The sequence below is a fragment of the Podarcis bocagei genome (assembly GCF_964188305.1).
Source record: "Podarcis bocagei genome assembly, chromosome: Z".
NCBI classification, from domain to species: Eukaryota; Metazoa; Chordata; class Lepidosauria; order Squamata; family Lacertidae; genus Podarcis; species Podarcis bocagei.
This window is the reverse complement of record NC_138140.1, coordinates 53,049,189-53,069,872: the sequence shown is the minus strand read 5'-3', so window position 1 is coordinate 53,069,872 and position 20,684 is coordinate 53,049,189. Positions and strand designations below refer to the sequence as shown.

Sequence of the window (20,684 nt, the reverse complement as noted above, 5' to 3'; positions counted from 1 at the left end):
GAAATGTGTCGTTGGGGGTGGCTACAAATAACAGGACAGGACAAATAACCCCCCCAAAAACACCTAGGTCTCCCCCAACGAACAATTGAGACTAGCTCCCCTAAATCTAAAAGATGGATCAAACTGCAGGGAGAGCAGCTAATCATCCACAAACACACACACACACAAGAAAACCCTTTTGCTCCTCCTTCAGCTGCTGCCCTGCAAGCTCTGATAAGCTCCTCCCACAGCATTTCTTAGTGCAGAAAGTACTGATCTCATGTGTAAATATCTTTCCTATTCTTATTCTGTTTAATTCTAGAAGCTACTAGAAGCTTCTCTGTGAGAGAAGCAGAGGCAGAAGGTTCTAGATTCAGGTAGGTAGCCGTGTTGGTCTGAGGCAGTGTGTATATATATGTAATGAGTGTGGGGTTGCTCGTGCATAAGTTACCGCCACTCCTGGCTGTGTTGCCTTGTTAAACCTTTCTGTCTGGACAGCCTTTCACTTTGTGGCTGCCTCAGTCGCTAGCAGAATCCGTCAGTGGGCATTTCTTAAACCTTTTCCAACATAAAAGTTGTTTGACACCCAGTCTCCTCCTACTCTCTCTGCGTGGAAGTCTTCTGCGCAGGGGGGGCGTGGGTAGCGGAGGACCCGTGCTCTCCCCGCTGGTGTCCGGTGAAGAGTCCTGAAGCCCTCTCGCCGATTCCCCCATCAGCCCCTCTATATCCCTGGTGTTGTGCTGATTTGCTTCCCCATCTGCGGAGCTGCCTCTCTCCCTGCTGGGCCCTTCTCCAGCATCATTTGAGAGCCTTCCCTCCGCCTCTAGCTCCGATGTCAGTTCCCTGACATCCACCTCCCCCCCAGGACCCCCTCCACCCCCGGCCCAACCTGTTGACCCAACTTCGTCCCTTTCTTCGGCTGACGATGCGGGGAACCCACGGAAGGAGCTGTCACCATCCTCTGAGGATTCAAAACCCGCTTCTCACCTGCTCTGATCCCTTCCCGTGGGGTGGGCCTCCCAGTCTGATTCTTCTTCCCCCGAAGCCTCTTCTCCCTCCCCTTCAGAGACAGAAAACCCCACAAAATCCTCTTCATCGTCTGTGGTTCCAAATTGCTCCTTCCAGAATCTCGCTAGTGGTTTGGGTTTGTCCGGGAACAAGCAGTGGAATTCCTCCACCAGATACCCGTCAGTGATTGCCTCCGCGGGAACCCACGTGTTTTCCGACCCGGGTTCTCCCTCCCAAGCCACCAAGTACTCCACCTGGCGTCCTCGCCACCTTGAATCAAGTATTTCCGTGGCCAAGTTGTGGTGCTCCCTCTCTTCTTCCTGCGGGTGTGTGGTCACTTCTCCCTCTCGCCCCGGGAATCCCCGTCCTTCCCTGTACGGTGAGAGTAGGGACCTATGGAACACCGGGTGTATCTTCATGCTGTTAGGCAATATGAGCTTGAATGCCACGGGGTTCACCGGCTGTGTTACCTCAAACGGTCCCAGCCGCCTGGGCTGCAACTTCTTGCACCCCCCCTTAAAAGGTAACCCTTGGGTTGACAACCACACTCGATCTCCCACCCGTATGGTCTCCCCTTCCCTACGGCGCTTGTCTGCCTGCCTTTTGTAAATTTCCTTGGCCCGCTCCAAGTTCATCTTAAGTTGCTGGTGCAGGGCTTCCATTTCTTCCGCAAACTGCTCTGCCGCCGGTACGCTCCAACCTTCCTCCCCACTCCCCGGGAAGGCCCTGGGGTGACACCCATAATTGGCCATGAACGGGCTCATTCCTGTGGACACATGTTCAGCGTTATTGTACGCAAATTCAGCCAGCGCTAGTTTCTCTACCCAATCGTTCTGCCTCTCGCTGACGTAGCAGCGTAGGTATTGTGGAGTATACTGTTCGCTCTTTCTGCTTGCCCGTTGGTTTCCGGGTGTCTCGCCGTTGAGAAGCCCACTTCGACCTGCAGCAAGCTCATGAGCTTCCTCCAGAAACGGGAAGTAAATCGTTTCCCGCGGTCGGAGATAACCCTCGAAGGAGCCCCATGCAACCTGAAAACGTGATCTACAAACAACCTGGCTGTTTCCTCTGCCGTGACCGCATGTGAGCAAGCTATAAAATGGCACATTTTTGTTGGTAGATTGACCACTACCATGACCGCTGTCTTCCCCCGGGACTTGGGCAAATCGGTCATAAAATCAATGGATACCACCTCCCAAGGTTTCCCCGGCGTGGGTAAGGGTTCCAGTAATCCTGCTGGGGCGGTCCGCTCCCCCTTTGCCCTTTGGCAGCAGTCGCAACCCCGTACATATTCCTGTACATCCTCCCTCACCCTGGGCCACCAGAACTGCCTGGTGACGAGCATCATGGTTTTGTGCTGTCCAAAGTGCCCCGCTGTGGGGTTGTCGTGGAGTTGTTTGAGTACCTTCCCCCGTAGGGTCTCCCCCGGTACATACAGCTTCCCCTTTATAGTACAGCACCCCTTCCTTCTCCTCAAACCCTCCTTGGGTTTCTCTTCCGTCTCGGAGTTCCCGGATTTTAGTTTGTGCGAACACGTCGTTTCTAGTAAGTCCGGCCAGTTCTCGTTTCCCCACCAAGGTTCCCCCACACCCCCATCGGTCCTTGGGGATCATGTGTCGTATCTCCGGCGGCCCCTCTCCTTCCATATACTCCGGCTTCCGGGAGAGAGCATCTGCTCTCACGTTTTCCTCTCCTGGCACGTATCGGATTTCAAAGGAAAACTTGGAGAACTCTTGTGCCCATCGAATCTGTCTCTGGTTGAGCACTCGTGCGGTCCTCCAGTATTCCTTTTTTTAAAAAAAAATATTTTATTCAATTTTCAAACATAGAATAGAAAATCACATAACAAACACACAAAATCCCTTCACCAAAGAAATAACAAACGAAAAAACATACAATTACACCAACGAACAATGTAAAAAAAGAAAAAAGAAAAAAAGCACAACTGTTCATAACGTTTTTAATGTAACTAACTGGACTTCCTCACATCTCCCTACCCTGCATTCTCTGTAATAAAAGTGCCAGCAAATTATTACCTTGTTTCTTTTCTTGTTTTGTACTTCTCAAATGTTATATTTCTAGACTTAAAGTATTTTTTGTCAATTAGTTGTAACTTAGATTAAACATAATATTGCTTTAAGCTTCGACCTTTTCTTACATATCACTTAATTTTCTATATCTTACAATCAAGTTACTGGAACCATATTTTTCTGAATCGTGCAATTTCTTAACATTCATACAGTTTGTACTGTTTTTGTAGATAGTCCTTAAACTTTTTCCAATCCTCTTCCACTGTTTCTTCTCCCAAATCTCGGATTCTGCCAGTCATTTCGGCCAGTTCCATATAATCCATCAGTTCCATATAATCCATCAGTTGCGTCTGCCACTCTTCAACAAAAGACGGCTACGCAGTTCTTGTACAGCAGGGACCCCAACACATGGTGCATGAAAGCTTGAAAACAGGCGGAGCCCGACCGTGATCCAAAAGGCATAACTAGGTACTCAAAGGCCCCCAGGGGTGTGAACATTGTGGTCTTTCATTCATCCCCCTCCCTCATCCTAATCAAATTGTAGGCTCCCCTGAGGTCCAGCTTGGTAAAAATCTTTCCCTGCCTCACCCGTGTTAAAATGTCGTCAATCCTGGGCATTGGGAAGGTCACGGGTTCTGTTACCAAATTTAACGCCCTAAAATCTACGATCAATCTGGGCTGGTTGGTCCCTTTTTTGTCCACAAAGAACACCGGACTGCCCCCCACCGCCTTTGATTCCCTTATGAACCCCCTCTTCAGGTTCTTGTCAATAAACTCCCGCAACTCCTTCATCTCCCTGTCCGACATGGCATACAGTTTACCCACCGGTAGCTGCGCCCCAGGGAGCAAGTTGATTTGGCAGTCAAAGGGCCTATGTGGGGGTAGTCTATCTGCCTCCTTCTCGCTGAAGACCTCCTGCAGGTCAGCATATTGTGGTGGCACCTCCCCTTTCGGCTCCACAGCTATCCCAGCCACCCTGGCCACGGTCATCCTTGGGGTTTCTCCCCCTAGACAGTGTTCCAAGCAGTAAGCGGACCCAAAGGTGACCGTTCTCTGATGCCATGCCACCACTGGATCATGTTGTGCTAGCCAGCTCATCCCTAATATTATTGGGGGCCCTGCCAGTGAGGCTACGTGAAAGGCGATGGTCTCTGTGTGCCTGGAAACCCTCATTCTCATTGGTGGGGTCTGGTGCGTCACTTCCCCTCCCAGAAGCTCCCTGCCATCAATGGTGGTCACTTGCAAGGGAAAATCCAGGGGCAGCAGGTGGAGCTGGAGCTCTAGTGCAAAGTCCTTGCTGAAGAAATTGCAGGAACTGCCTGAATCCAACAGCCCTTTCACCTTGACTGGGTGCCCATTCGGGAGTTCTAGCACCACCTCTATGGCTATAGCCGCCCTGGGGGGGTCTGGTTTGGGCACTTCTATTGGTTGCTGGCCTGGCTGCTGTGCCCGCTGAGTGGCAGCCAAGCTTTGGTGTTTCCCTGCTTCTTTACCATCTCCTCCTCACCCCCTGCAGCTCCCACCATCCCTTGCCAGGCCTTTCTTTGCGGGCAGACCCTGGCAAAATGTCCTGGCCGCTGGCAGAGAAAACACTTCTTGGTGGTTTTCCCATCGTTTCCCTCTCTCTTGCGACCTTCACTGGAGTTTGAAATCTCCCGTGCGCACGCCCCATCTATTTCCATGGGCTCCGCCGGTGGGGAAGGCTGCCTTGTTATTTCAGGCATGCGGTAGTCATGGTAATGTTCCCCTCTCCCTTCCCGCTTCTCCTGGGCAGGCGCTTCCTGTCTTACACCAATTGCAAGCACAGCCTTGGTCAGCTGATCCATCGACTGCGGGTGGGGTGCGCGGGAAAGCTCGTCCTTCACCGTTGGGGACAACCCCTCCTCGAACAACATTTGAATGGGTTCAGAGTCCAATTACCACCCTAGCCAGTGGACTAACATGGCCAAGCGTGACCAGTAGTCTCTAACTGACTGGTTCCCCTGTTTGCAGCCCATCAGTTCCTGCCGAGTCACACTTTGCTGTACATCACTGGAATACATTGCATCCATCGCCTGGAAGAATTTCCTCAGGTCTTTCAAGGCGGCATTCTGCGTTGCCATTAGGGGCCTGATCCATTTCCTGGCCCCGTCCTGCAGATGTCCTGCAATATAGGCCACCCGTTCCCCATCGTCTGCAAAATCATTATGCTGCAGTTCCAAAGCGTACTCTATTTCCGTCCGGAACGCGCTGTAGTCCTGGGGCTTCCCCCCAAAGTTGTGCACCAGTCCTGGTACCTTCCTTGCTGTGGGGGTGGGTCTGACCTGTGCATCGTGAGTCCGCCTTTCTTCCAGCTGCGCCGTCAGAAGAGCCACATGCTGTTCCAAATCTCGGTTCCTCTCCACCAGATTTTGCACTCCAGCTGCTCCCTCCATGGCGCCGGTTTCTACGGTTTGGCTCATGATGCTGCCTGCCTGCCGCTGCACACAAGCAACGTCAAGGACTGACGGATTGCTGTAATGAGTGTGGGGTTGCTCGTGCGTAAGTTACTGTCACTCCTGGCTGTGTTGCCTTGTTAAATCTTTCTGTCTGGACAGCCCTTCACTTTGTGGCTGCCTCAGTCGCTAGCAGAATCCGTCAGTGGGCATTTCTTAAACCTTTTCCAACATAAAAGTTGTTTGACGCCAAGTCTCCTCCTACTCTCCCTGCGCGGAAGTCTTCTGCGCAGGGAGGGCGTGGGTAGTGGAGGACCCGTGCTCTCCCCGCTGGTGTCCGGTGAAGAGTCCTGGAGCCCTCTATCCGATTCCCCCATCTGCCCCCCTTTATCCCTGGTGTTGCGCTGATTTGCTTCCCCATCTGCTGAGCTGCCTCTCTCCCTGCTGGGCCCTTCTCCAGCATCATTTGACAGCCTTCCCTCCGCCTCTAGCTCCGATGTCAGTTCCCTGACAATATACGTGTGTGTGTGTGTGTGTGTGTGTGTGTGTGTATTTCTCCAGTAGCACCTTAGAGACCAACTAAGTTTGTTCTTGGTATGAGCTTTTGTGTGCATACACACTTCTTCAGATACACTGAAACAGAACTCACCAGACATTTATATACAGTGAGAGGGTGGGGAGGGGCCCCACCGTATGCCAACATCTTCATGGCAGATTTGGAACAACACTTCCTAAACTCCTACCCACTCAAACCTCTCTTGTACCTGCGATACATTGATGATATTTTTATTATCTGGACACATGGTCAGCAGACCCTGGACACCTTCCACCAGACATTCAATGACCTTCACCCCACCACCAACCTAACAATTCATTGCAATTCCAATCTATGCAAGAAATACATTTTCTGGATGCTACTATAAAAATACAGGGTGGGTGCATAGACACCACCTTATACCAAAAACCAACTGACTGACAAACATATCTACATGCTTCCAGCTACCATCCCAAACATACCAAACAATCAGTTGTATATAGCCAGACTCTTATGTTACAGCAGCATCTGTTCCAACTCTACAGACAGGGATTCTCACCTAAGAGATCTATAGCAAACCTTCTTGGAACTAAAATATCCGCCCAATGAAGTTAAACAACAGATCAACAAACAGACTGATACCCAGAGAGAACTTGCAAGACAGATCCCAAAGAGAAAATAACATAACATCACTGGTAATCACATACAGCTCCTAAGTTAAAACAGTTCAATGCATCATCAGAGATTTACAACCTTTCCTAGACAACGACCGTTCTCTTTCCCAAGCTCTGGGAGGAAGACCTTTCATTGCCTGCAGACAGCTACCCAATCTTAAACAACTCCTCACCCACAATAATACAACAACCAGACTTAACATGGACACTGGTACCAGAGCCTGCAATAAACCCAGATGCCAACTTTGCTGCCACATACACCCAGACAACACCATCACTGGACCCAACAACATCAAACATACCATCTCAGGCCTATTGAATGGCTCATCTTCTAACACTGTGTATGCCATCAAATGCCAGCAGTGCCCTTCAGCTCTCTATATTGGACAAACAGGCCAAACCCTGCACCAAGGGATAAATGGACATAAATCTGACATCAGGAATCACAAGACAGAGAAACCAGTAGGAGAAGACTTCAGTCTCCCAGGTCATTCTATACAAGATCTCAAAGTAGCTGTAATGTTACAAAAGAATTTCAGAAATAGACTGGAAAGAGAAGTTGCTGAATTGCAACTTATTACCAAACTTAAAACCATGGAGAGACCTGGTCTGAATAGAGACATTGGATTCTTATCTCATTATACATGATAAAGCTATTTTTAGCCATCTCACCCCTTGCTTTTTCCTGTAAGACCAATTGTCATTAACAGTCATCAACAGGTTTACCACACCTATCAGCCAATCACCCATTCCCACCACCCTTCTGAGCAATACCCCTCCCCACCCTCTCACTATATATAAGGGTCTGGTGACTTATGTTTCAGTGTATCTGAAGAAGTGTGCATGCACACGAAAGCTCATACCAATCACAAACTTAGTTGGTCTTTTAGGAATTATAACAAATGACATCCCTAAAGACACGAAGATAATTTTTTTATATGCAACAGCCACCGCAAGGTTACTGATTGCAAAAAATTGGAAATCAGAAGAAGTACCAACATTGAAGGAATGGCAACATTTTTTTTTTAAATGATTGAATTAGCAAAAATGACGGCAACAATTAGAATGCAATCTAATCAAAATCACAAACAGGAATGGAAATGTGTAGAAGAATATATGACCAAAAGATGCACCAACAAGAATTTATTGATATGTATAAACTGATTTCACAAAGTTAAGTTAGGTTAAGTCAAGCAGATATATAAGAATGAATGTTTAATTATTAAGATACAAAAATACAATCTCAATAATAAAGTTACAAAATAATAGTGAGGAAGTCACGCACGGATGGAGGGAAGAGACAGGGCAAGAAATAAAGCAAAAGAAATGGAAGAATGTTGGTACATAATAAAATGTGAAAATGCGAATTTACAAATTTAATGTATGTGTATCACTATGTATTTCAACATTAATAATAAATAAATAATAATTAAAAAATAATATTAAAAAAGAAGAATGATCCATATGGATGATGTTGCATTGCACACCGTGCTTGAATCTCAATCTCTCTATACTAAACAGACTGAGTACTGGCCAGAAGATGAAGATGAGCTGAATATATCTGAGGAAACTGAAGAACTGCTCCTAGAATTGAAAGAAGAAATCTTGGAACTGGAGGATAAAAGCAATGGAAGAAGAACGCAAGGTGTGCTTTTATTTACCTTATACTCTGATTTTTCTCAGGACTGCGAGAGGACACAAAACAGACAGTCCGTTGATGCATATCTTTTGAGGATTTGCTTAATGTGACTTTCACTGGGGTTGGCTCTTGTGTGAAAGAAGCTAGTCCCGTTAAACATAGTGATGGGTGCCAGGCCCAGATGTTGTAGGGTGTGTGTGACTGATGCTCAAAAGAGCGGCCCAGCTCCCCCTCCTTTGAAGTCTACCAAATGCAAAAACTACCTCATGTTGTTTCTTTGCCCCACTCCATTTTTGTTTGCTGGCGATTGAGAAAGTGGGCAAACTGGATGCTGGTGGGGGAAAAAGAGGAAATATGTGATTCCCGTGTTCATTTTCAGGGCGGGCGAGCAGAGACACATGCCCTCCCTATGAAATCCTGGAGAGCTGCTGTGAGTCACTGTCTGCAATTCTGAGCTAGAAGGATCAGTGACCTGACTTGGTTTAAAGCAGGTTCCTATGCTCCCATGTGAAATAATGGCTTCATGTTGCAGGAAACTCTTAACTGATGGCAGCTCGGTGCCACATGTACACATAGAAAATGTGATTTTATAACAATGTGCGAAATGGCATTGAGTTGCTTTCTAATTAAGAAGTGTACAGATGTAAATGGATTGCTGTTAAATCCATTCTTTGGCTTGAAATTGGAACTCTTTGCAATGTCATTAGAGGCTGGGAGTACAAATAGTGGGTCATTGTGTCTCCCCCTGATCACCTGTATTGTTGTTAGGTCATCCTCTCTTTTTAAAAGCTGAGCTTTCTGAGAAATATTTTGAGTTGCCATGAACAAGGCTAGGTAGCTCAGTTGGTTAGAACGTGGTGCTGGCAGTGCTACGGTTTCAGGTTTGATCCCAGTAAGGGACAGCGGCATATTCCTACATTGTAGGGGGTTGGACTAGATGATTCTTGGGGTCCCACTCCCTTCCAACCCTATGATTCTATGAGATCTATGAAGCACCTTTCAGATCAGGGGTTGGGAGCCTCTGGGCTGTGGGCCCAATGTGGCCAACCAGGACTTCACATGTGGTGAAGACCCACCTGTCTTGCATCATACATTCAGGGGATACCACTTTTTGCTCCTGATGCTGTTCTCTGAAAACTGGAGGTTTAAAGAACAATGTGGGGCTGTTATAAAGTCTTTTCCCAAACAAAGCCCCTCACGAAGTCTCTGCTTGAAAGAGGTTTCAGGAGCAGCAGGGAGGTGTTTGAGGGAAAGGGCTTTCAAACAGCCTCATGCTGCTGCTGCTTCATTGCAAGTTGGAGTGCTTAACGCAATACTGAAGAAACTACACCTAGGAAGCAGTGCAGGATGCATTCAAAGGGCCGCCTGAAAGTTCTTTGCTGTGCTTCGAAGTCCCAAAGATCAGGACTTGAAAACATCATGGTGGCATTACGTCAGGTCTTCCCCAACTCTGTTCTGGACTCTGGTTTAGTAACTTGAGGGAAGTGGTTGTCCACAGCATGGTCACACACCTGTTCAATGACAATTCCAATTGTCATCAGTGATGCCTCCAACTTCTGTTCATTTCTCAAACTAGAGTCTGAAGCTGAAAATCCAAGAGCAGGAAAATGCCATGAGTGAATTAAGAAATTTCCAGGAGAAAATAAGGCTAGCCCTTTTGGCAATACAGTGGTACCTCGGGTTGAGAACTTAATTCATTCCAGAGGTCCGTACTTAACCTGAAACTGTTCTTAACCTGAAGTACCACTTTAGCTAATGGCACCTCCTGCTGCTGCTGCGCGATTTCTGTTCTCATCCTGAAGCAAAGTTCTTAACCCGAGGTAATATTTCTGGGTCAGTGGAGTCTGTAACCTGAAGCGTATGTAACCCAAGGTACCACTGTAGAGCTTAAAGTGCAAGCGTGCATGAATGAATTTTGGGGCTGTGTTAATGGAGATGGAGAACTCCTTAAAAACTCTACTCTCAGATCAACAAACTCTCAAGGTATGCACTGACTTCCTAAGAGAGCCGTTTCATGTTTTCCTGCTTTCTATTGCAGGTGGAAGTGAAGCTTCTCCAAAGGACCTAATATTGGGTTACAACATTTTATGTTCCCTCTACTCACCTTTTCCCCAATCTGCTCCAGGCAACATGCATGTCTTCCTCCACCTCCGTTTTATCCTCACAGATAGTAAGTGGCCCAAGGTGACCCTGTGAGCTTCATGGCTAAGTGGGGGTTTGAACCTTGATCTCCCTGGTCCAAAGCCAGCACTCAAACCCAGGCATTGGGAACCTCTGCCCCGCAGGGCAGATCAGACCCAGCAGGGCTCCCAGGTTGGCCCTAAAGGCTGTCTTTCCCCAAGCCATGCCACCTGTCCCACACCCAATGTCATATGTGATACTGGATGGGGGGGGGGGGCAGACAGACGCAGCCAGAAAAGAACCAGCCAGAAGCTCAAACTGTGTTCCTGGTTGTTCTTTGAGAGTGCCGCTCGGCAAGACTTCCGGGTCAGCGCCATCGGCGAATGGCGGAGTTCCTCTGATTGCAGGAACGAGCTCCGTGGAAATTGGGTCTTCCCGCCGCGGCGAATGCGGGGACCCGCTAGAAATCCCAGGCGGAGGAAGCCTGGGAATGTGGGGTTCGGCAGGGCACCAGGAGCGCCCCCCTACGCACTGGGAACCCCATTTTGGGGCTCCGGAGTGAAGTGGGGTGAGCAGCGCGGTGCTGCGAACTGATTGCTATTTTTACGGAGTGAAGCTGCACAGCCATTGCCGGAGAGCGCTGACTTTTTCCTGTGGACAATTGGATTTAAAACAAGTACCCGTGAGTAGAAACGGAAAATTGGATCAAGAAATATCTTAATTTGGCACCGAAGCGGGAAGGTTCAAAACAGGAGGTCCGCCTTCCGCTTTCTGTATATAGACTAAAGCAAAAACTTTGTAAGCTAAAGCCTGGAAAGCCGTTAAAAAAGTCTAAATTTCCTTCATCTATAATTACTGAAACCCCCTTGGAAGTAGGAGAAAAGGGGGGAGAACTTTGTTTAACCCCTGCAGGAGAGGGAGTGAAGAAGGATAAGTTTCCACCATCTCTAACCTGGAAACAGGGTGTCAGAGACAGAAATAGTTGGAGAGGTTCATTGACTGTGAATGGAATACTTTGACAGATAGCTAAAGAAGAGAAATAAACTGATTCCAATGTTGCCTTTTGCATTCTAAAGAAACAAAATATCTGAAAAATATCTGAAAAATGAAAGTAATTTTCCTTTGTTGGACTTGCCTTTAAAAAAATGGATACAAATAGAAATTGTCTCCGCTAGAGGGAGCATGTTAAATTGTTCCTGCAGTCTACGTGAGGAATCAACAGCTGTGAGATTAAGATTGACCACAGACTTGACATGAATGAGCCAACAGTGTGACGCGGCAGCTAAAAAAGCCAATGCAATTCTGGGCTGCATCAATAGGAGTATAGCATCTAGATCAAGGGAAGTAATAGTGCCACTGTATTCTGCTCTGGTCAGACCTCACCTAGAGTACTGTGTCCAGTTCTGGGCACCACAATTCAAGAAGGACACAGACAAACTGGAACGTGTCCAGAGGAGGGCAACCAAAATGGTCAAAGGCCTGGAAACGATGCCTTATGAGGAACGGCTAAGGGAGCTGGGCATGTTTAGCCTGGAGAAGAGGAGGTTAAGGGGTGATATGATAGCCATGTTCAAATATATAAAAGGATGTCACATAGCGGAGGGAGAAAGGTTGTTTTCTGCTGCTCCAGAGAAGCGGACACGGAGCAATGGATCCAAACTACAAGAAAGAAGATTCCACCTAAACATTAGGAAGAACTTCCTGACAGTAAGAGCTGTTTGACAGTGGAATTTGCTGCCAAGGAGTGTGGTGGAGTCTCCTACTTTGGAGGTCTTTAAGCAGAGGCTTGACAACCATATGTCAGGAGTGCTCTGATGGTGTTTCCTGCTTGGCAGGGGGTTGGACTCGATGGCCCTTGTGGTCTCTTCCAACTCTATGATTCTATGATTCTATTCTATGATTCTATGATTCTATGATTCTAAGATCGTGGGACCAGTCTTTTCTGACCTTGACTAAAGATGAGCTGGGAGGAAGACTGGGTGCTTGCTTTATGCAAGACAAGTGCCTTGCTGGAACAGATGCACGAGAAGATGGATTTGATGAATGAGAAAATGGACTTGATGACTGTTGTGGTTAACAACTCTGGACAAACAGGGAACATTGATACAGAAACCATTCAGGGACCAACTCATGAACCTGTACTGATTGGGCAAGTGCAGAAAATAATGGAGGAGGATGTGGTTGCACCTCAAATAATACAAATGGAGAAACCCGAGACCCTACAGGAGCATAAGCTGCTGCCATTGAAGATGGAAGTTGGATTGGGCCAGGGGGAGTCTGGAGCTGAGGAGGTTCCTAATTTTGGAGAGACCTTGAAATATGTTTTTAACTACTTTTTGGATTATACTGATGACTGTGGGGAGTGGGACTGTGGGGAATGGGTGGGTTTGATGAAGGGAGATGGAGATAATTTTGGGTTGGAACCCCCCAGAGACCTCAATGAGAAAGGAAAGAAATTAAGAAAGAGACCAACAAATGACAAGGAAAAGGGCACGTATAAACAACAACAAGAAGATCTGCAGAAGGGACATGGAAGAGACTTAAGGGCCTCGGACATAAGACTTCCAGGTTGATGGACTAGATGGAATGGACAGTAAGGACTGACACGACCCGAGACCAGGAACAAGAGACGGTGGATGAAGATTGGAAGAAAATTTATAAAGAATTTTTTTTATTTGGGGAATTAGCCTAAAATCAATGAATATTAAGGAAAATGTTGGAATGAAACTATATGACTCTAACAGAAATGATATCAGGAGCTATGCATATTTGAGCATTAAGATTCAAGCTTTAAGGTATTTTAGGGTAAGATAAGGTTAAATAAATTAAGGTAATTTAAATAACAGAATATGGGGAAAGATGGGAAGGATTTGTTGAGTAAACTATTAGGTTAAAATGTTAAGATAAATTATTTAACAAAAATTGAGAAAGATGGAAAGAATTTGCTGAAATAACTAATTAAACTAGAATACAAAAAGGGAGGTGTGAGGAGGTCAATGAAACAAGCAAATGGAAGTTAAAGATATGTAATTTGGGATTTGTTTTTTTCCCCTTTTTTGTTGCATTGCTGTATTGGTTTTTATGTTTTGTTTTTTTTTCTTCTTCTTTATGTATTGTAGTGTTGTTTTTTTATTTTTTTCTCTTTTTTCTATTATTCTGAAACTATTAATAAATATTATTATTATTTTTTTTAAAAAGAGAGTGCCGCTCAGCAAGCCCCACTGGCATCAGTGGCACTCAGGAATTCTCCCATTGGCTTTGTCCAATTGCAGGCATGGTTTTGAATTCATTTTTGCTCTGTGGGCAAAGTTTTTCATAATGACCGTCAGGTGATTGACAGGTAGGTGGCTTCATCCATCCAGCAGAGCCACCTGTACTCTAACCAACAAATTTAAATGACACAAGTTCAGCTCATTGCCATTTTGAATTAGTACATCTTATGAGCTTCAATTATCACAGCAATTAATGGTGTGTGTTGTGCTATGCTTTATACAAAGGCCCAGAGGCCTCTACCCACAAATGGTCATTCTCTTCTGAACAATGGTTTTGCCTTCCGGCTGTATCTAATAATTACAGATGTCTTGAAAACGTGTACTTGGTTGCAGCCATTTTTATTTAAACAGCTCTATAAGACTCACTTTTTCCCTCCTAAAAAGTAAGGGGAAATGTGTGTGCGTCTTATGGAGCGAATGCAGGCTGTGCAGCTATCCCAGAAGCCAGAACAGCAAGAGGGATTGCTGCTTTCACTGCGCAGTGATCCCTCTTGCTGTTCTGGCTTCTGAGATTCAGAATATTTTTTTCTTGTTTTCCTCCTCCAAAAACTAGGTGCGTCTTGTGGTCTGGTGCGTCTTATAGAGCGAAAAATACGATATTTTTTCCTCCAACAGACACAAAGTCTTCAGTGTCCAGTCCACTAACGCAGCAACAGACAAGTTTTAAGCAGCAATTTTGATATTTTGTGGACCCTGTGGGCAAGCCTATAAGGATGACTTGTTCACTTTTTCACTTCTGCACACTTATTTAAAAGAATAAATAAAAAACATTTGCACAGATATTTCTGTTGTTGAAACGGAAGTCATCTTTCTAAAGTTTGATGGTATAGAGATAAATTGAGATGTGTGTGAGCTCATCATGACAAGCTGTAGTTGATCCCTGAGCTGGCAAAAGCTGGTACAGTGGTACCTCGGGTTAAGAACTTAATTCGTTCTGGAGGTCTGTTCTTAACCTGAAACTGTTCTTAACCTGAAGCATCACTTTAGCTAATGGGGCCTCCTGCTGCCGCCGCACTGCTGCTGCTTGATTTCTGTTCTCATCCTGAAGCAAAGTTCTTAACCTCAAGCACTATTTCTGGGTTAGCAGAGTCTGTAACTTGAAGCGTCTGTAACCTGAGGTACCACTGTATAGTGGTCAGCATGCTGGAATTTGGATCAGATGGCTTGGATTTGGGTTATTATGATTACAGCCCTGTGCACTGTTCCGTGGAGAGTTAGCTCCATTTAACTCGGTGCTTGCTTCTGAATAACATAGGCTCAGCTTGTAGAGCTTTAAACAAAGGTCTTCAGCCAGCAAGCAGTCTTGCAAAGTGTTAAATGGTTAGCATGAAGCAGAAATCCCGTTAAAGGAAGTCTCTAGCCTCTGCTCAAATATTTTCCCATTTCCTCTATGCTAGCTTTGAAAGCCTTGTTATCACCTCAGTCACTTGCCACAGCAAGGAGAATCCATCAGTTTCCCCTGCCAGTTCATGCAAGAGACGGTCTTGAGTATCCCAGCATCCCCTTCACAAAGAGGAGTTCCATGCGTGCGCATTGATGAACGCATAGGGCCCTTCACATAGCTGAGATGGGACTGAGCTATCCAGCACGATCCCCTCATGTATTCTCAAGTGAACCCCCTCCCCTATTACATGGCAGGTATTAGCCTCTTGTGCATCCTACAAACACTTTTCCTGATGGTAGAAAGCTGTTGTCCTGAGTGTTTGTCTGGAATGACAGCTCCACTGATACTGGTTCATCCTTCCTCTAAAGAAGTAAAAATATGTGAAGTCTAAATCTGAGATAAGACAGGCAACTCAAGGTTACCAAGTGGTGAGTTACACAGCACATGTTCGCTTCCAGGGTCTCGTTGGTAAGCCCGCCATAGACAAAACATATGCATATTTTTTTAAGTTTCTAGATCAGTGGTTTCCAAACTTCCATGGATCACTTGAAAATTGCTGATGGTCTTTGTGGACCATTTAATGGCTTTTCTGCCTGTTGTAGCAATTGTAACATTCTGCGATGAGACAATGTATGATCTTTAATTGCATTTTTATTGTTGCTTTTATTTCTTGTGTTTCATTGTACTACAGTTTGCATTCCATAGAACTCAAATAAACTACAGTATGAGAAATAAAAGAAGCAACAACAATTACAATTAAAAAATTAAGTGAATATTAAGGCACACCATCTGAATGAAGCTTATGGACCACAGTTTGGGAACCTCTGTTCTAGATAATAATGTATGACTGTAAATTACTGATAAAAAATGGAAGCAAGGCCTAAGTAAGATTTTAATTTGGTGTGCAGATGGGCACTGGCAAAATATATGTGGATGTTTGCCTAAATGTATGCAAGTTGTGGAATCTGCTTGTTTCCTTGTGAGGTAAATGAGTTTAGCCTGGTATAGAAATAAGCTTCTTTTTTTTCTGACGGTTTACACAACCCTCATCATGGTCAGCATTCCCTAAGATTCACCTTGGTATAGCTGGCAACTGCCAATAAAATTAAATAAAAATAAAAATTGGTAGACGTAGCACTTCCTCAGTCATGTCCTTCCCAAAGCCAGTATTGTGGAGCTTGCACATCCATATAATATTTCCTTTTTAGAAGTCATTCAATGCAGTGGGCAGTATTCAACTGAAGGTGTGAGTGGAGCAATTTCAGATTGCGCCATGGGCTCCACCTGCCCTCCCCAAATTTGCTCCGGGTGGTTGAGGGAGCCACTAGAACAGGTTTAGGGGGTGCTGTGTTGAATACAAGCCAGTGCAATTTTATCCAATTCATTTGTGTTACACGACCAGCTCTACTGAACAATTGTAATGTTTTTTTATGCTCCTGGTTGGATCATCCCCCCCCCCCAACACTTTTACAGTCAGTTAAAACATTTGCTCCTGTAATGGTAGGATTCTATTTTTTTTTAAAGAAAAGTTGTAGGTTTTTCCACAGGATTCCCCAAAGTTCCCCCAGGAACAAGTCCCAACTTCTTCAGCTTCTTTTCTACAGCAGAATTTCATCCCTTGCTTGAAAACTCACCCAAACTTTGCTTTCTGGTGGGGAGAATATTGCCACTAGGAGGAGCTTGGAGGGTCTTCTGGGCTGGTGATGGGGTGCATGTGCAGGACCAAGGGTTGGGCATGGATGGTTTGGAAACACAATGGCAGCCCAACCCTCACCTCCTATAATGGCTTTGTAACACAGAGTGGCCCGAGCTGCAAAACATATAAGGAAAAAGTATGTTGGCTTATATTACATATGTATGTTCTGTATTATTATTTTAATACTATTGTTAAAACGTTGTCATGGCCCTTGGGTAGAACAATAAACTTATAACACTTGAACCACTTCACTATCATCTAAGTGTTCAACCATAGCAGTTATGGCTTCTGCAATGCATAGAAGGAGCATTAAGCACATAGCAAAAGTCAACCACAGTAAAAGTAGCTAAGTTTCCCTGTTGCAGCAGAATTGTATTGGGGTGTGTGTGTGTTGAAGCACATAGCCTCAGACTTTGCAAAATTTACCTGTAGGCAAATGATCACCCTCCCAAAATTAACCTTCCTTTTCAAATCCTCCCAATCTGGATTCCCCTAGCCCAACTTCACAAATGGCAGAAAAAATTTGCACCTACCCGGTAATTCAAAAATATACACTCAAACCCCTCTCACACAAAAGAATAATTCTCATTACAGCCGCCAACTACACCTTAAGCCACCCCAAACCTCTCTCACCACCAAGGAAATACAACAAGTGAATAGTAACACATACAAGTAACGCTGACACCCCCCAAGTTGAATAATAGAAGCATAACCACCCGACCACACACCCCTTGCCATTCCCCCTCCCCCTTTCCCCCTTTTTTCTTCCTCTTCCTAATTGTTTAAACCAATTCATGAACCAATAACTTATACATTGACCACTAATAATGACATATATGTTGTAGATATTTTTCCACATTTATGGTGCTATTTTTTTTAAAGTTTTCCAATTTAATAATCCAATAAAAGCCGCATTAAAATATTACAAATTACAATACAATACAATAAAAAAATTCCAAATATAAATGCCAAATTTTATATCTTTGGGTGACTTCCCATGCTCTGAATTTTGCAAAGTGCTGATATTATGCTATTTTTGTGATATACAAATGACATGATAAATCTTGGTATACTTATTTGTATAACATTATTCTTGTTTATAAAACCCAATAAAAAATCAAAAGCAAAACATGGGGGAGGTGGAGAATCTGTCTCTCTAGCAATGATGAAGATGGGTGGGGCAGGGGAGGATGGAATTTCCACACAGTGCAGCTTCACCCAGCGTGGCTGAATTGTAGAGTTTAAAAAATGCAGCTGCCACAATTACCTGCTTTGTAGAGTTCCCAAAAGCAAAAGAAAAGGAGGAGGACTCTCTTCACTCATGGACTTTCTGGTGACATGCATAAACTATGGCTGCTGCTTGATTCCTGGTATTTTCAGCTATTTGTTTAAAGAGACAGCTTGAGGCAGTATATACCCTTCAGGCTGAAGGAAACTCTTAGGCAGATTAGTTGTAAGCTGTGAAGCACCCAGCTGGGAGCAGCCTTAACAAACACAAACCTTTGCAATGCTACCAGTAGGAGTTCTCATCTCTCTCTCTCAATTTGTTTCCCCCTCTTTAAATAAGCCACCCAGGTCCCCCCCCTATAATCAGATTCTGGCAGACTGCACACAGACTTTGCAATAAAAAAGCCACAGAGAGAAAATGAAATATGGATCTATTATTTTTATGTTTATTTCCCCCCTCTGTACTGATGAGAAGTAAGGCAACCCATTCATTGAGGATAATGCGAGGAGCTGTTACACATCTCCAGCAGTAAACAAAATTCAGTTAATGAGTGGCATTCAAGTTTTCATTAGTTTTCTTGAGTATAATGCTTGCACTTTTCTGATGCTTCTTTCACACTACAGCAACTCTTGCTTTACGGAATTGTGGCTTTTCTGGCTGAGAGAGCAGCATGTGGCGCTCTCATTCAACCAGTGGCTATGGTGACACAGCCATAAGCCCCATTGGACCCCTGCCCTTTCCACACATGTGGGATTCTGTCTCCCCCTCACCATTACCCTCTCCCCCCCAGGAAAGGGCAGGAAAGAACTGTCTGCTCATCTACTGCCCTCACTTTACTCTGCCCTCATCTACTGCCCTCACTATCCTCACTTTACTCCTGTGATTTTCCAGATTTTTTGGGGAGGGGGAAACTGTTAACAGATTCCCCCCCCCCAGAATAAAACACCATGGAAGTGGGCATCAGATTTCCATTAGTGGAAGTGGCTTTTATGCCTTGCGAAAGCTCCGATATAATCTGGAAATCAGCAGTGAAACCTTGGGGAGATGACTGCTGCCTTCATCGTCATTGGTTGCTGGGAGACTAGAAATCTGGGAGTACCAGGTTGTATTCATAATGAAAAAAAGAACAAAACCTGTGAAAAGATCCCTTGTACTCTCTTCTTCATGTTCCTCACAGTCCCTCTCCTGCAACAGCTTCTTATTAGGCTTCCAAGGGCAGGAGGTGTTCAGAGTTGATTTGGGAGGGGAGGGGGATAGAGGAAGAAAGATGTTAAAGTACCTACAGAGGTGGCATTGAAGGGCAACTCAGAAGACACAAACCAAGTTGCGATTAAGAGAACTTTAATAAACATTGGCTTTTGAAGTATGTCTCTAAGCTCACAAAGAGTAAGGGGGGGCGCAAAGAAACCACTATTTGTTATTTCCTTTGCACACCCACACCCAGGTCTGAAAACCATTCCTTAACTTTCTTTAAAAACCTTTGAATCTCAAAATGTTTTGTACACTGGTGCAGTCAGGCCCATTCAGAACAGAAGCCATTGTAAGCAACACAAAAGATTGAATTAGCTGGTCATAGAATTATAGTATTGCAGCTGGGACACCAAGGGTCATCTATTCCAGCCCCCGCAGTGCAGGAATCTCAGTCTCAATCTCATCCCTGACAGATGGCCACTGCTTAGAAACCTCTACTGAAGGAGAGTCCACCACCTTCCAAGGTAGTCCACGCCACTGTCAAACAGAACTTGCCATCAGAACGTTCTTCCCAATGTTTAGTTGGAATCTCCTTTCTTGTTATCTGGGTGCTCCCCTCTGGAGCAGGAGAAAACAAGCTTGCTTCCTCTTCCACATGATGGCCCTTCAGATCTTTGAAGATTGCTCTCATATCACCTCTTTGTCTTCTCTTTCCAAGGCTAAACAAATGTACCCACTTCCCTCAACTGTTCATCCTAAGGCACTTCATGATCTTGGTCACTCTTCTCTGAGACTTTGATCTTCTCTGTTGCAGTTCTTGAACAGCACACAAAACCACTGGCAACAAGGAATCTTTTCTTTAAGTGTGTGGGACAACACCAGTTCCCCTCGTCATGCTTCTTTGTTGTGCCCATGCACACATTTTTATTATGACACTGTTTGTTAAATGCCGATTGCGTAGTTTTGATCACAAAGCTGTGCAATATTTGCAAGTGTTCCTCTACCAGATGAAAAATACTGTAGGTCCATGTTGCACTTGAGGGAAGAAACCCACAGTTTATCAGCTGCCTGCTCCACATTTCTCGGAGAAGCTTACAAGAGAAGCTCAAGGTTATATGCAGACAAAACAAGCAACTTCTCTTTGAAGTGAAGATGCTTCTTTTTTTTATATATAAAAATTATTTTTGCGTTTTCCATTTTACACAGACAAGTGAAATAAAAACATAAATATATAAACCTCCTTCCCCATTGTGGATCATAATAAGATGCTTCTTATTCATTATTTGGGGGGATAACTTTTATTAGGCTTTCAAGAATAAGAAGGTGCATAAGAAGCAGATGCCTGCCTGTGGAATGAAATGTTGTTGTTTAGTCGTTTAGTCGTGTCCGACTCTTCGTGACCCCATGGACCAGAGCACGCCAGGCACTCCTGTCTTCCACTGTCTCCCGCAGTTTGGTCCAACTCATGCTGGTCGCTTCGAGAACACTGTCCCACCATCTCGTCCTCTGTCGTCCC

At 45.1% G+C, this 20,684-nt stretch overlaps 1 long non-coding RNA gene across 1 annotated transcript in view; it reads left to right on the top strand.

Annotated features, from left to right (window-relative positions):
• Positions 1 to 285: 285 nt before the first annotated feature.
• Positions 286 to 20,684, top strand: part of LOC308579448 — a 38,647-nt gene continuing 18,248 nt past the window's right edge. Inside the window, exons 1-2 of the long non-coding RNA XR_014004486.1 lie at positions 286 to 356; positions 8,159 to 8,282. This is a non-coding gene — a long non-coding RNA (uncharacterized lncRNA). The remainder of the gene's footprint in view (positions 357 to 8,158; positions 8,283 to 20,684) is intronic.